Source organism: Eptesicus fuscus, chromosome 9, assembly GCF_027574615.1.
Source record: "Eptesicus fuscus isolate TK198812 chromosome 9, DD_ASM_mEF_20220401, whole genome shotgun sequence".
NCBI classification, from domain to species: domain Eukaryota; kingdom Metazoa; phylum Chordata; class Mammalia; order Chiroptera; family Vespertilionidae; genus Eptesicus; species Eptesicus fuscus.
The window spans coordinates 86,451,244-86,457,312 of record NC_072481.1 but is presented as its reverse complement, the minus strand read 5'-3'; the positions used below and the strand labels follow the sequence as shown (position 1 = coordinate 86,457,312).

Here is a 6,069-nt window from a genome sequence, read left to right as displayed (position 1 = left end):
CCTGGAGACCAGGTTTGGGTAAAGGATTGGAAAAAGGAGCCCCTCAAGCCTACCTGGAAGGGACCCTATCCAGTCATATTAACCACCCCCACAGCTCTCAAGGTTGCAGGACTAAACACCTGGATCCACCACTCCCGGGTGAAGGCAGCCCACCAGCCGAGTGATATCCAGTCTGAGTGGAAGGTGACCTCTTACCAGAAACACCCTCTGTGGATCACCCTCAAGAAGACAGCAGACCTGGCCGAGCAACTGCTCCAAGGAATTCAGATAACACCCTGCAGAATTCTCCCTAACACTAATCTTTCTTTCTTATCTCCTCCTATTGAAACATGCTCTAGTATTTCTGGATAATCACTGGTTTTATCTAATAATTCTTATTTTGTCTTTTTATGAGTGCCAGAGGAATCCAAGAATAGTACCAGGAGGAGAACTCATCTGCTCTTGCTGGGACACAGAAGAACCATAAAATTACTGCTCCCCACACAGCAAGGAAACAAAGGCCTTATCATAAATTGTTGGATTACACCTTGTCATGCCATCCTTTGCTCCTTGCTTAGAAACTCGCTACCCAAATATGCTAGACCGGGTAGTCCACGAGAAAACCCAATCAAGCCAGATTTTTGTTAGCTATACTTATCAGCCTGCAGCATGTTACGACTCTACTACCAAATGCACTTGTGGGGGGCAGAGAGGGGGGCGCGGATTGTATTGGATGGAAAAAAATAATAATAGGACCTGTCATGGCCAATGTGCAGCTAATTAATGTTGCTCCTATTTGTTTCAGCAATACGCAGGGCCAACATCCAACAGGTCACCTCCCAGACGAACTACGCAACTCTACCCCCAAGGCTGAAAACACCACCTACCCCTGGTGCCCCCTGCAGGAACATTCTACGAGTGTGGGACCACTGCTTACCTCTGCCTGCCTGCAAACTGGACGGGAATGCCTTTAAACTTCAGATGGTCCTACAAACCAGAAGAACTCCCTACAAACCCCTCAGAGAGGAAGAAGCAGGATGTTAACCCCTGGGTCATCATCCCTTTCCAGCAGGAAGTAGGTAAGAGTGGTCATCAACCCTGTTCATCATAACATCCTGTGGTTGTTGCACCACAAGGCTAAAAGAAGCTGTGGGACAAGGGGGCAGGGGGGGGGGGGGGGTGAGGAGGAAACTGGTCTTGCAAGGTGTGTCAGGCCATAAAAACTGTGAACAATGCACTGCCCTGGGTAGGGGGGGAAGGTTCGTTATCACTGGCCCCAGGACAGCTCATCGGATATGGCCTGGGAACCCCCAACACCTGGGGGCCTTCCTATAAGGACACGAAAGGGGGCGGAACCATATCTGCAAGACAAAGACCCCAGAAGATTATAAAAAGTGAAGCCCTCTGCGTGTTTCTTCACTCTGTTTTGGAAATTATTCCCGGAGTCCACTAGTGTTAATAAACGGGGTCCCTCCCTTTCTCTAGGAAGCTTGCTTGGTATTTCTTTGGTCTTCTGCAACAGAACAAGTACAGACTCCCACATGGGGAGAGGGAAGTGTCCCACAGAATGGACTCCCAAGTAGGGAGGGGGAAAAGTCCCACTGGGTTCCTCTTCCCAATGCCTTATAAAGGCTGCAGATCCTGGTGCCTTGATATCCCCTCTGATTGGTCACTATTCCCTTAGTTAGGTTACCATAGTAACTCCTGGGTTCAAAGGTTTTAAAGTTACTAGAAGCAGTCTCCTATACCCCCTCTCCCCCTTCCTTATTGTTTTCCTATACCCTTTGGACTTTCTTCTGAATGAAGGGCTTCCTTCTCTTTATTTTGTAAATATAGACCTTTTTGGCTACTTCCAGTTCCCTTGTCTTATGTAAATATACCTGTTGCTGCCTCCTTGTCTTATGGAAATGTAACTGCACCTGGCTTCCTTGTGTTATGAAACTATACCTTCTCCCAGTCTGCAGCCCCAAGCTTTCCATGGACCCCAATTCTAAAAAAATCCCTAAGCCTGCCTATGTCCCCTTAAAATTCCTGCTTCACTACCTTTGGAAGAAGAACAAAAGAATGGAAGATTCTGTTTGTTTTTAGTGGCTCCTGGCATCTCAACACAGCAGGGAGTACCTGTGGAAAAACTCCAGTGGCATTATTCTTGTCACCATTTGTACAACTGTTTAACGCCAAGGTCCTACTTCTCCCTTCGGAGTCCAGCATTATAGAAAGAAAAGGTTTCTTCATCAGTCCAAGATACAGAGCCATGAAGAACTGATTTAGAGATTCTGTCAACTTTCTACTCTGTGGTGTAGATACACAAGCCTTGGGATGTTTTTATTCTGTTATCCAAAAGTTCTCGCCCAAGGGAGGCAGCAGTGACAAAGGGTCTCTTCTAAAGCAGCAGAGCCTAAGGTTGTCATCTCCACACCATTTGAACTACTTTACAGCACCGTTTGGGACCAGAGGCAGTCTTATTGCATTTACAGGTTCCACTTTGCTTTTGACCAAAGGCTAAAAATCTCAGAGCAGTGTGTGTGTGTGTGTGTGTGTTTGTGCGTGTGTGTGTGCACATGCATGTGTGTGTGACGTGTGTAAGGAAAGAATTATTATTTTATTTATTTTTTTGTTTTGTTTTCTGACCACAAGTTTATTCAACACAAAATAACCCGTCCAACTTTACTAAGGCGGCTGACCACGTCCACGACCAAATATGTCTCTAAACTGGAATTCGGTTGCTGACCCAGCCCTGGCCTCAGCTTTCTTGTCAGCACCAGGGGGCACAGCACTTCTTCTGTAGGTGTCTCTGTCGGCTTCCCCTCATGCAAGTCTTTTTTTTTTTAAATATTTTTTTATTGTTTAAAGTATTACATATATTAGTACATATATCTCCTTTTTTTTCCCCCATTGACCTTCTCCCAGTCTCGCTACCCCCTGTCGCATGCCCTCATTACACCCCCCAGTGTCTTGTGTCCATTGGTGTGCTTATATGCATGCATACAAGTCCTTTGGTTGATCTATTTCCCTCCCTCCCCAATACTCCCCAGCCTTCCCCCTGTAATTTGACAGTCTGTTTGGTGCTTTACTGCTTCTGTATCTATCTTGTTATTCATCAGGTTATAATGTTCTTTATTTTCCATAAATGAGTGTGATCATGTGGTATTTTTCTTTCATTGCCTGGCTTATTTCACTTAACATAATGCTCTCCAGGTCCATCCATGCTGCTGCAAATGGTAAGAATTCCTTCTCTTTTATAGCAGCATAGTATTCCACTGTGTAGATGTACCACAGTTTTCTAATCCACTCATCTGCTGATGGGCATTTAGGCTGCTTCCAAATCTTAGCTATGGTGAATTGTGCTGCTATGAACATAGGGGTGCATATATCCTTTCTGATTGGTGTTTCTAGTTTATTGGGATATATTCCTAGAAGTGGGATTACTGGGTCAAATGGGAGCTCCATTTTTAGTTTTTTGAGGAAACTCCATACTGTTCTCCACAGTGGCTGCACCAGTCTGCATTCCCACAAGCAGTGCACGAGGGTTCCTTTTTCTCCTCATCCTCTCTAGCACCTGTCGTTTGTTGATTTGTTGATGATTGCCATTCTGACAGGTGTGAGATGGTACTGCATTGAAGTACCATCTCTCCGATAATTAGTGACTTTGAGCATGTTTTCATGTGTCTCTTGGCCTTCCTTCTGTCTTCTTTCGAAAGGATTCTATTTAGGTCTGTTGCCCATTTTTTTATTGGATCATTTATCTTACTTTTATTAAGTTGTATAAGTTGCCTGTAGATATTAAAGATTAAACCTTTATCAGTGATAACATTTGCAAATATGTTCTCCCATACAGTGGTTTTTGTTGATGGTTACTTTTGCTGTGCAAAAGCTTTTTATTTTGATGTAGTCCCATTTGTTTCTTTTCTCTTTAGCTTCCATTGCCCTAGGAGCAGTATCAGTGAAGAAGTTCCTTCGGCATATGTCTGAGATTTTGCTGCCTGTGGATGCCTCTAGTATTTTCCTGTCTTATGTTTAAGTCCTGTATCCATTTTGAGTTTATTTTTGTGTATGGTGTAAGTTGGTGTCTAGTTTCATTTTTTTGCATGTATCTGTCCAATTTTCCCAACACCATTTATTGAAGAGAGTGTCTTGACTCCATTGTATGTTCATGCCTCCTTTGTCAAATATTAATTGAGCATAGTGGTTTGGGTCGATATCTGGATTCTCTATCCTATTTCATTGATCTATATATCTGTTCTTGTGCCAGTACCAGGCTGTTTTGAGAACAGTGGCTTTGTAATACAGCTTGAAATCTGGTATTGAGATCCCACCTACTTTGTTCTTCTTTCTCAGGATTGCTGTGGCTATTCGAGGTCTTTTTTTATTCGATGAATTTTTGGAGAGTTCTTTCTAGGTCTGTGAAATATGCCATTGGTATTTTAATGGGAAGTGCATTGAATCTATAGATTGCTTTGGGTAGTATGGACATTTTAATGATGTTGATTCTCCCAATCCATGAACATGGTATGTTCTTCCATCTGTTTACGTCTTCCTCTATCTCTTTTTTCAGTGTCCTGTAGTTTTCCGTGTATAGGTCTTTTACCTCAGTTAAGTTTATTCCTAGTTATCTTAATTTTTTTGGTGCGATGGTAAATGGGATTGCTTTTTTAGTCTCTCTTTCTGTAATTTCACTATTGGTATATAGAAATGCCATAGATTTCTTGGCATTAATTTTGTATCCTGCTACATTGATGAATTCATTTATTAAGTCTATTAGTTTTTTGATGGAGTCTTTCGGGTTTTTTATGTACAATATCATGTCATCTGCAAATAAGGACAGCTTTACTTCTTTTCCAATTTGGATGCCTTTTATTTCTTCTTCTTGTCTAATTGCAATGGCTAATACTTCCAGTACTATGTCGAACAGGAGTGGTGAGAGTGGGCATCCCTGTCTTGTTCCTGTTTTTAGGGGAAATGGTTTTAGTTTTTGCCCATTGAGTATGATGTTAGCTGTGGGTTTATCATATATGGCTTTTATTATGTTGAGGTATGATCCTTCTATTCCCACCTTGTTGAGAGTTTTTATCAAGAAAAGGTGTTGGAATTTGTCAAATGCTTTTTCTGCATCAATTGATATGACTATGTGACTTTTATCTCTCAATTTGTTTATGTGATATATCATGTTTATTGATTTGCGGATATTGTACCATCCTTGCATTCCTGGGATAAATCCTACTTGGTCATGGTGTATGATCTTTCTGATGTACTGCTGGATCCGATTTGCTAGAATTTTGTTGAGGATTTTGGCATCTATATTCATGAGGGATATTGGCCTGCAATTCTCTTTCATTGTGTTGTCTTTATCTGGTTTTGGTATTAGGGTGATGCTGGCTTCATAGAAGGAGCTTGGAAGTGTTCCTTCCTCTTGAGTTTTTGGACCCTCATGTAAGTCTTGCAGGTCACTTGCACTTAAGACATTTGGGCTTTGGGAGGCCAGTCTCAGGCTGGCTGTGGTGCAACATGGTGGGCACGATCTCGGGGGGCAGGTGGAGATAATCGTGGAGATACTGGATGCCCTCGTTTGTAAGGTACCAGTAGAAGTGTTTCCAGGAAAACTGTTCCTTCACGTAGCCCCGTGATTTGAGAGACTGCATGGCCTTCATGACATGAAGATTGGGCACATTCTTGTCTGCCAGCTCAGGGTGTTTAGGCATGTTCACATCTTTCTTGGCCATCATAATCCCCTCCTTAAAGAGGAGTTCGTAAATGGCAATCCAGTTCTTGGTCATCAACATTGTGACAGCTGCTTCATCCCGGGCCTGCGCTAGAAAAGCAGGAAAGAATTATTGAACTTGGTGAGAATACCCCAAAAGAAAACACTCCAGATAGTTTGCAAAGCTGTTTGCCATAAAAGAGCAAACATTTTAATAAATATGTTTTTGATACAGAATTTTTGGACTGGAACCCAGATCCTTTGTCTGCTGGAGTCAAAGAATGAATCCGCGGACAGAAGGTGGTATACCAAAGGTGGACATTTATTGAAGAACAGGTACAGAGTCCCACCTAGGGAAAGGGAAAGATTCTCACAGCACAGACTCCCAAGTG

General features: G+C 42.7%; 1 pseudogene; it reads right to left on the bottom strand.

The window, feature by feature from the left end:
• Positions 1-2,594: 2,594 nt before the first annotated feature.
• LOC103290191 (40S ribosomal protein S10-like) lies at positions 2,595-5,759 on the bottom strand (annotated as a pseudogene).
• Positions 5,760-6,069: the final 310 nt, after the last annotated feature.